This window comes from Trichechus manatus, unplaced genomic scaffold (assembly GCF_000243295.1).
Source record: "Trichechus manatus latirostris isolate Lorelei unplaced genomic scaffold, TriManLat1.0 scaffold00031, whole genome shotgun sequence".
In the NCBI taxonomy this organism is placed as follows: Eukaryota; Metazoa; Chordata; class Mammalia; order Sirenia; family Trichechidae; genus Trichechus; species Trichechus manatus.
Genome location: NW_004443967.1, coordinates 14,520,676 through 14,530,608, shown reverse-complemented (window position 1 = coordinate 14,530,608; position 9,933 = coordinate 14,520,676). Strand labels below are relative to the sequence as shown.

The 9,933-nt window shown below is 55.3% G+C and overlaps 1 protein-coding gene across 2 annotated transcripts in view; it reads left to right on the top strand.

Moving 5' to 3' along the window:
* Positions 1-8: 8 nt before the first annotated feature.
* Positions 9-9,933, top strand: part of FAM53B (family with sequence similarity 53 member B) — a 118,190-nt gene continuing 108,265 nt past the window's right edge. For both annotated transcript variants that reach the window (XM_012555155.2, XM_023730045.1), the window contains exon 1: positions 9-181. The gene's annotated coding sequence lies outside the window, so the exon portion shown is untranslated. The remainder of the gene's footprint in view (positions 182-9,933) is intronic.

Sequence of the window (9,933 nt, the reverse complement as noted above, 5' to 3'; positions counted from 1 at the left end):
TCCTGGCCGGTGGAAGGGACGAGTTGCAAACAGTTCAGGAAGTGACAAGTCGATTTCCTCCTCCCCGACCGCCGCTCGGTACAAAGCGCTCGGCGCCGGCAAGAGCGTGCGCGCAGTGGCTGCGGCGGGCAGCCGGAAGACCTGGCGAGCGACGGCGCGGGCCCAGCGCTCAGGACCCACAGTAAGCGACCCGCGGGCCCGGGAACGGGTCCTCGCCGTGCGCGCCGCGAGCAGCCCGGCCGCAGGCTCAGGGAGCCGGCTCGCGCGCAGTACGCTCGCCTGCTTCCTTTTTCCGCCGTGTTTCGCATTGGGTCGGCTGGTTTCTCGCGGCGCCGAGTCTGTCGACCCCGGTGCGGGCGTGAGACTTGTCAGAGCGCAGCCAGGGGACGCGAGCCAGCCCAGCCGCCGCGGAGAAGTCTGCACTTCTCGGGCAGGCGGGCGCGGGGACGGCTGCGCCGGGTATCCCCTGCTCCGCGTCTCAACTTGAGCCGCGTCCCAACGCCGAGCCCTGGGAGCGGGCGGTCCCGCTCGCCCCGAAGTTCCCGCATCGTTGAGAGACAACTCTTTTGTTCGCGGAAGTTTGCGTGCGCCACCCCCGGGATGCGGGCGTGCGGCGGGGCCCGCGGCTGCTGGCCCGGCCGGGGCGGTCACGTTCGGGGTGGGGTCCATGTTCTGTGCGGGGCGGGGGTGCCGGCTTGTGCAGTGGGGGCGCCCCCGCCGGCGTGGCTTTTGCACATGGCGAGAAGGGCCGTCCAGCACAGCACTCTGCCCGAGTCACATTTCTGCCAGTCCTTGATTTGCACGCCCGTGCAATCGGGTTCCTGGCATGGGGGTTCTCTCGGGTGGGGAGGGGGCCAAGGAGGCGAGGACCCTACGAGACCGGGCAGGGTCTTCGGTTTTCGTTGCCCCAAGTGTTTACGCGGGCACCCCCAGCACCCCACCCCCGCCCGCGCACTTGGGGAACAATGCTCCGCGGGACAGGGCAGAGGAGCAGCGGCGGGTCGCATGGACCGGCTTGCTGGGGTCCTCCCCTCCAGATGCCCCCCGAAGCCGTGCTCCCTCCGTGTGACCGCCAGGGTTCATTAACACGTACTGTACTTAGTCCGATGGTGAACAAAGAACAGCTCTTTGCAGCGTTTGATGAATGGGATTCTGCCTCCTGTAGGCCACACTGCGAGTCTCCATACGTTACAGTCTCCGGCCTCCGTGTTGGGGAGGTGGCCCCCAAGGTGGGCTGCGTTCCGGCCCGGAGCCCGGGGCAGGGCGTTTGTGCCGCCGCGCTAGCCTTGCAGAGCGAGTGCAGATGGAGCCAGGCTGCCGGTTGTTCAGCAGGAACAAATGTTTGTGGAATTGTTGGATGCTGGAGAAAGGGGCTGTTTCCTGTTGACTGCCCCAGGACTTGGAACGGCATTGTTTATTGGCCTAGGAAGCCAGGCCAGCGTCTTGTGCTGCTTACAACGTATTAGCAGGCTTCCAAATGACATGCTAGCATATGTGTTCCCAGCAGTTCCCAATGGTTGGAACGGGGGCACCTCCTTGCTTCAGATCCTGGACTCCGGGTTGGAAGATGCCACCTGGTTTGAGGACCTGGGGACGGATGGAGTCAGCAGACCTGGTGAAGCGCACTGTTCCTGTCTTGGCCAGGTTTTGGTTTCATTTTAATTTATCCACTTAACAGTAACTTGTCTCAGTTACAGTTTTGATACTGAATTGCAGGTCTGCAGGATTTTTTCCTCTTTAGCTGTGGACAACTAGATAAACAGAAAACAGCTACTTGTTCCAGCTGACAGGCCCCTTTTAGTGGGGAGAGTTTGGGTCTTAAGTTCTGGGCTCTGCAGCTCCGACCCATAGTCTTCGTGCTCCCCCCCCGCCCCGCAGACCTGTGCGTGTTCTGATCCATCTCCCAGGGTACTGTTCAGGCTACGAAACGATGGACAGGCTGGGGAAAGCCTGTCCTTTTTTCCTGAATGCCATCCTGCTCTTTGTCATGGTGCCCCTGCATGACAAGGTAATTTTAAGACCACCTCAAATAATTTTGCCCAAGGACTTCCACCTCTGCGCCCCCAGAAGGTGGATTGGTGTTCAGTCATTTTAACATCAGAGACAAGCTTTGCCTAAAAGCGAGTGTGCTCATTGCTGCAGAAGTGGACTTGGAGGTTCCTCCCACCGCCACAGTCAGGACAGAGTTGAGCATTCCACTGCTTTGATTAATCATGTTCATCGGTTTCTCCCTGCTCTTTGCAACTTAGGGGATACTGCACACAACAGCAGCTTGGAAGTACATAAAGTACTTTTGGAAGAGCTTTAGGATAACTTACGGTCATCATAGTGGCTACATGTAATTGACGTTTAACAGGAAGCCAGGATGTTATTTCCTGGGCTCTTTCCCCACACATCTGTTACTCTTTCTCTCCTCTCCTGTTGATTCTTTCACAGTTCCCCACCCCCTATTTCGGGAGAAGCCCAGTGGGCTGGGTGTCCTTTGATTGGGTCCAGCAAGCAGGCGCCTGACCCATAATTGATGCTCAGGAGAGGCCAGCCACCTCTCCTGGCCTTCAGGAGGCTGGGAAGGAGGGAGCCTTAATGAAAAGCTGGGAGCCGGCAGCAGAGGACGCTGTGGAGCAATTTGGAGCGTCCTTTTGGAGCTCTTTAAGAAAGCACACCCTTCTCATCCACCGCTTTATGCAGGGGAAAAAGGCTGCGGGCCCCTATCAGATTGTTCCGTTGATATCCTTTCTGGAGTTAAAGTGCACACTGAATGGAAAACTTTCTGTTCTCACCTTTGGGGTGGTGGTGGGGGAGACTGAACTAAGCAAACCCTCGGGTCAGCACAGCCCCCGTGATCACCACCGCTTCGCACACCTTTGATGTACAATAAAAGAAACCTGCAGACAGAGTTTGTTATGTAATATGCTGATAATACAAGTTTCCGTTTTAGACGGAAACCAGATGTGGAGGGGCTCACTTTAATTGATCCAGCAAAGGGGAGATGTTAATGGATGAACTGGCCCTGGCAAACCCCAAAGGTGATATGATTATTATGATTCTTTTTTGACTTGAGCAGAGAATCCCAAACTCGGGGCGTTTTCGAGTTTTCTGCCTCTTGGCTACGCTCTTTGCTGCAGCTGTCCTTTTTCTCAGACTCTTCCTCTCTTGAAAGAGGCCACTTCTTGGCCAACATGAAGCACATGGCTGGGTCTGGCCGGGCTCAGTGCAGCTTAGCTGCTGGGCTCCTCTCGCCTCACCCCTTGTCCAGCTGCTGCCCCGTCCTCCGTGCTCCAGAGGGGCCTGGGCAGGGACTGGGGTGCTGCCAGGCACGTTGACTGGCCTCGCTCCTTTTTGAAACGTCTGATCATCTTGGGAGAGTCGCTGTTTCAGCTTGCCCAGTGACTCCCCTTTGCAAAACCATGGACTCCTCTTCTCTGATGAATTTCTGTTTGTTTTCTGCCTGACTTTATGAGGGTTCTTTCTACACAGCTGAGTCACCTTTATTATGGCCCAGGGTTGGGATGGCACTGTAATAGCTGACCTCATTAATAGCAGTTTCATTGCATGCAGGGATGTGAACTTTGGAAACAAACCCAGAAGCTTAGATATGTTGATGGGCCCAGAGACTTGCTTAGAAAGTTTTTTGTTTTAATGTAGTTTACATTAACGTGATTAATGGTCACCCCGCTGAAAAGTCTATATTCAAAAGCAATTTACCATTCCCTAGGGTTCTTCTTAGGGTGAAGCCATTTTCTTTGCCAAACAACTTTGTTTTAAGGTAACTTCTTCTTTGATGCTTAATCCAAACCTTCTGTGCACGCAGTTTTGGATCAAGGTTTGGGCTGTGTAAATTGCGGGCTGTGGTTTTGGTGGTGCCGTGGGCCTGTCTTACCCTTCCCGAACCCTGGTCACAGGGAGCCCTGATGAGTGTATAGAAAGTTCTCTGGGCTCCTGAGCAACAGAGGCGGTGCCATGCCGGTCAGGACGGAGAAAATCTTCCAGAGGAAACTTGGCTTCAGGATGTGTTGGAGGGCTGGGGGAAGCTGGAGCCCAGGACAAGATTTTTTTTTTTCCCCCTTAGCAGCGACTGGAGATACTTGAGCTTTTCAGAAAAACTGAGACGTCCTTGCTGCAGCCTGCCTTTTTGTTAAATGTGGGTTGATTGAGAGGGGAAATGCTGATGGGTGTGTCTGAAAGCAGCCTGAGGAACCCGAGAAAATAAAAAGAAAATAAAAACACGTTTGAAGGACTCCGGAAGATTTTGCATTTCAAAGGGTCTACCTTGTAGAATTTCACATCACGTCAGGGGTTAAGGAGAAGTGTGACAGGCACCCCGGCTGCCCCGAGAGCGGGAGGTTCTCTCCTCTCCTGCTGTGGGGGCTGAATGGAAGGCTGCATTCTGCATGAGGGTGGCGAGTGGGCAGACCACGCAGGACCGTCATGGGAACAACAGCGCCTCCTGAGCATCCGCAGGCTCCGAGCACCGAGGGGAAGTGAGTTGCTGTAGTGGAGGGTGTTTTTCCACAACCACTCCCTGGAGCGTCAGAGCAAATTGAATTGGTAAACAGCCCATGTGACCCCAGGAGGCAATGGCAGGCTACCTCCTGACATCTCCCCTCTTTTCCTTCTCATGTTAAACAAAGAACAAGTTCTCTCCCTCCACTGGTGTAACATGGCTCCCAAGTCCCCAGGATTCTGGGCCAGGAGAAGCTGGTTGCAGCAAGGGTTCAGCCAGAATGGGTGCAGGTTGAGCATGCAGCCTTTGCCTGGCTGCTCCATAAGGGTAATATCAGTGCTTACTGGTTGTGGCAGGCTCGTCCGGTACCAGAGACTTTGCACACACTTTTTGATTCTCAAAGCAATCTGGCAGTTTCAGCTGAGGAAACTAAGGCTAAGAGAGGCAAAGTAACTGGCCCGAGGCTGCACAGCTGGAAAGCAGAGCAGCCAGCATCTCTATCCTGCTCCGTCTGCTTGAGCCTGCTTGCTTTGCCCACCCCGTGCTGGCTGTGCGGTTAAGATACAGGCGCTGCATTCTGTTTTATCTCAAAGGGTAAATTTCGTTTAGTCTTGTTAACACCACAAGGAACTTAGAAACTTTAACTGCCTCTTCCCTTGCCCCTCCCTTTCCTATGGCTTTTTTTTTTTTTTTTTTTTAAAGGCGTGCTTGGAGTCTGTATCTACTGGAAGGCCAAAGGCAGTGCCTCATTTGAGAAGACGGAAATGTTTTGCTTCATCCTTACAAAAGACAGATTCACAAGAAAATATAATTACTCCCAGTGACCCTCTAGGGGAAGCAGGGAAGAAATCTGGCAGTCCACTAGAAGCATCACCATGGATTCTGATCCCATTTTCCATTCGAAGAGATTTTTAAAAAGGGTTTCCAGCTTGTTCTTTTTCTTTTTTCCGCATTTGTAATTCAGATGTCTGAAAGTAAATGATTTTGTGATGCTTGCCGCCCCAAGTTTGTACAATCTCATGCTTTGTTTACATGTCTAAAGTAATGAAATATCTGAGCACAGTTGAACGTCCTCTGGCGGGTGGGGATTGGGGACGCCCCATCTGGGCTGTGCAGAAGCCCTGCCTTCTGTGCTCAGACACATGGCCCTTTGCCGGTTGGTCCTGGCGTGTGTGTGTGTCTGTGTGTCTGTGTGTGTGTGTGTGTGTGTGTGTGTGTGTGTGTGTGTGTGTGTGTGTGTGTGGTGGGGGCGGGGAGGATGCCCAAGTCCAGCAAGCCTGGCCTGGCTGGCTCTGCTCTCCCTTCTGCCCGCAAAGTGTTTGTGGCAGAGGGCTGGGGCCCCTGTGGGCTGTGTTTCTAGGAGCTGGGATCTGGAGTAGTGGTTCTCAGCTGCACATGAGACTCACCTGGGGAGGCATAACCCCTTCCCGGTGCCCATGCCCAGGCTGCATCTTGGACCAGTTACATCTGCATCTCGGGGAGATAGGGGAGGACCCAAGCACTGGTGTTTTTAAAGCTTTAAAGTCGGTTCGGTTGTGCATCCCAGGCTGAGGCATGAGAGCTGGAATAGACCCCCCCCTGCTCCCTGCCTTGATAGCAGGGATTAGGGCCTTCCTGTTCATGAGCGGAACAAACCCTCTGGAATTTTCAGCTCTGCCATGTCTTGGTTAAAGAGGATCTGAAAGGTACCCACCCCTGGGCGAAGCTGCTGCCGTGAATGCCAGCTGCCCATCGAGATGGCTGCTGTCGGTGCTGGCCCAGGGCTTGGGTGCCTCCCTGCACAGGAGTCCGTACAGCCCTCTGAGCCACATCTTGCTGGGCTGACCAGGGCAGGATCCCCAGCCCCACCATCCAGTGGTGTTTTTCAGCTTCTTGTTTCTTCTGGAGGTGTGGCCCATGGTCTCCCTCTGGACGGTTCTCAGTGAGCTGTCGGTCCTTTCTGCTGAGGTTTGCAGTGAGGGTCACGCTGTCAGCCACCCCCTGGTACCTGACAGCTCAGACCCCTCCCCTGTGGCATAACATTTCACAGTGTTGCGTTTAGAAGGACTGGGGCCTTGGAGAGCGAGCGGGAGATTCTCTGTCCACAGACTTCATCTTAAGGAGAGAAACGCAACACCAAGAGGGAAGGTGACTTTCCCAAGGTCATGCAGCTTGCGTGCAGGGAAGCCTGAAGCTGGGTCTCCCAGCCTTCCTGCCAGAGCGCTGCGTTCTCTCCAGGTGAGGCTTTCTCCTTGCTTGTGGGATACTTTGCTTTTGCATAGATGGGCAGGCAGACTTAATCACCGTCAGAAAGTTCTTCAGCCAAAACGTCACTCAGGCTGTTGAGACATGGCATCGGTTGCTCTTGGTCAGCTTTGACCTCCTCCACTGACACCCGCCTAGCAGGAGCCCCCAGGGTGCTGAGTATACGGCTTACGACTAGAGCCTGAGACTCAGTCTCCCCCCCCGGAAAATGGGGATGAGCCTGGTGAGAGGGGTTTGGTCTCTCTGGCAGATGCTGTCCACCTGCTGTCCGTGGCTGGTATGTGGCAGGCAGAAAGGGCCCTGTCCACTCTCTGGGTTAGGGCCGAAGGAGGAAGGAGGTGACCCCATTGCTTTTCCCCAGGGTCGTTACCCCACAGCCACACAACATGACTTCATTAATTCATTAGTGCTTTCCATCATTAGTTCATTTAGTCTCAGCACAATCCTGGGCTGAGGGACCAGCCCCATTTCTCTGATGGCAGAGCAATCCACTTCCGTGCCCGGGTGAGGATGACCTTGGTCTGGCTGACCACAATCCTCTGTTTCTTCCACCACGCGTGTTTCCTGCAAATGAGACACTGTTCCTGCTGTAAGAAGTGTACGTCGTCGGCAGGGGGAGTGGGGTGGGGAGGGTCCCTGATGACTTCTCATGGGGCGCCAGGCTGCTTGGGTGGCCGTGGGCAGGGGCCTGCAGGGGCCATGAGAGCAGGGCCTGTCTGGGGCCTCTCTGTGTCCCTGGCAGCTCCAGCAGAGCCCTGCATACAGGAGGTGGCTTGTGTGGGTTCTAGTTGCTGCCGCCTACCCCGTCCCCCTCGCCCCGTGGAGGCCATCCCCCAGGCCACCCTCTGGCCCAAGTGTCCTGACAAACAGCCCAGCTGGGAGAGGTGCTGGGGCCGCGCCTGGAATTCCCCTTGCTCTGGCATTCGCCTTGGCCTGGGGCCTGAGCGGAGGGAGGTTCCCTCTGCTGGCTGCAGCAGCCTCGCTGTCTTTGTGGAGGTGGTGTGAGAATATCCCCTGCAGACAGGGCCTCGGCTCCTGGGCCAGGGGAAGGGAGTCTCTCCAGGGGGTGTGGGATGCAGGGCAGCCTCAGTGACATGGTCCTGGGGGCTTGGCAGTCAGGTGATTGGATGTCCCTGGATGGAAGGTAGTGGTCACAGTGCTACTCACATGCTGGCCTAGTTTGTAGTGGGACTGTGTCTGGGCCTTGGTTTCTCATCTTGCTGTGCCTGCCTCCAGCGTTTTAACGGGATCAGTGAGGAGCCTGTCTCAAAAGCCCCTTGCAGAAGGCGCGGTGCCACAAGGAGGGATGTGAGGTCGGTGATACAAGAATGGTGGAGTGGGCAGAAGGTCTGTCTGAGGTCCAGGCAGGCTGGTGCCAACAGGGCCTTCTTGTGGGCGCAGGAAGAGCAGCAGGAGCTTCGGTCAGAGTGAGGTGAGACCTTGATCTGCCATTTATGGCAAAGGCAGCATGAAGCTTGAGTTAGAGTGCCTGGGTTCAAACCCCATGTCTGCTACTTGCCGACCGTGTGGCCTTGAGCAGTGAACGTCTCTTCTGGCCTTGGATTCCTTGTGTGGAATATGGCCGTGCTGAAGGCACCCAGCCTGTAGGGCCTGGGGGCATTGATGAGACTGAGGATGGGGACACTCATAGCTCAAGGAGTGTTTGTGAGCATCTCGTGCGGCTGGTGGCAGACTCGCTCTGTGGGAGGGACAGATGGAGGGCTGGAAGGCAAGGGGACGGGCTAGTGTCCACATGGCCTCAGCAGTTGCCTTAGTAACAAATATCACAAGTAGGTGGCTTTAACAAACAGAAATGTATTTGCTCACAGTTTGGGAGGCTAGAAGTCCTAATTCAGGGGAAGGCTTTTCTTTCTGACAGCTCTGCGCGAAGGTCCTTGTCTCCTCTGAGCTTCTGCTCCTGGCAGTCCTCGTGTGGCTTGGCATCTCTTGTTCCCCGTTTTTGCTTGCTGCCTTGCTTGTTTAGTCTCTTAAATCTCAAAAAAGATTGACTCAAAATGCGCCCAACACTGATCCTCCCTCATTAACATAAGAAACACAGCCCATTCCCAAATGGGATTATAACCACAGGCGATGAGGTTAGGATTTACAACACATATTTTTGGGGGATACAATCCAGTCCATAACAGCGGGTGACAGAGCAGAGGGAGCGTAAACCACCTGCGGTGAGTGTGTACATGTGCTGCTAGGTGGCCTCCCTGGGCCAGGTCAGTTCAGGCAGTGTCTCATCAACACTGACTAGGTGTGACTAGGTGTGTCAGAGGGTTCATCAGGCCCTGGAGAGTCCAGAGCTGAGGACCGCAAACCCCTGCTTTGAAGGGGCCCTTAGACAGGTGGTGTGGTGGGTCGACTGCTGTTGCTTGTTGAGGGCCTCCTGTGTGCAGGACGCACTGCAAGCAGTGCAATGGAGGCGTGTGTACACAGGTGCTGTGGGAGTTGTGGGAAAGTCCCCGAAACTCAGCGGAAAGGAGCAGGGCAGAGCCGGCCTCCTGGAGGAGGTGACAGCTGGCCTGAGTCTTGCAGAATGAGCAGGAGTTTAGACAGAGGAAGAGTGGGGAGAAGATATTCTAGACCAGGAGAGCAGCACGTGCAAAGGCACTGCAGCATGAGACCGTCTCTTGGGGCATCTGGGGTCATGGCAGGGGGCTGGGTGAGGGAACGTAGGGGTGGAGTGTGGGGGCTAGCTAGTCAAGGTCAGGATGGCTGTGTGGTGCGAGGCGAAGGAGCCTGGACTTTAACCCTGAAGGGCTGGGGAAGGATGTGCTGATGCCTGCAGTTTCCAGGGCTCGGTGTCTGAGGAGGGGCGGCGGGGCAGAGCGGGGCTGGAGGGGATACCTCAGAGGCCGCTGCAGGACTCAGGAGCGAGGGTGGAGGGGAAGGGCAGTCAGTCACCAGCTGGATGCCTGTGAGAAAGCAGAGAGCAGGGGTCAGTATTCTCCAGGGGTCTTCTTAGAAGTCACCTTCAGGGGAGACTGCCTTCTGGCCTGCGATGACTGCCTCGGAGGAGCACAGACTGACCTTTCATCGAGGCCATCCACTTGGCCAGAGGGGTGTGGTCTGTGTTTATTTTCTTTTGGAACCCTTGCCTTCAGTAGAGCCGCTTGGGAGTCCCAAGAATTTCCAAAGCTTCTTGCCTGTGCCTGCACTGGAACTGAAAAAATCAAAGGAACTTCTTGGCACGGCGTGAGTTGGGAAAAGAAAAAATTCAGTGTCAAACTTCCCCCCCC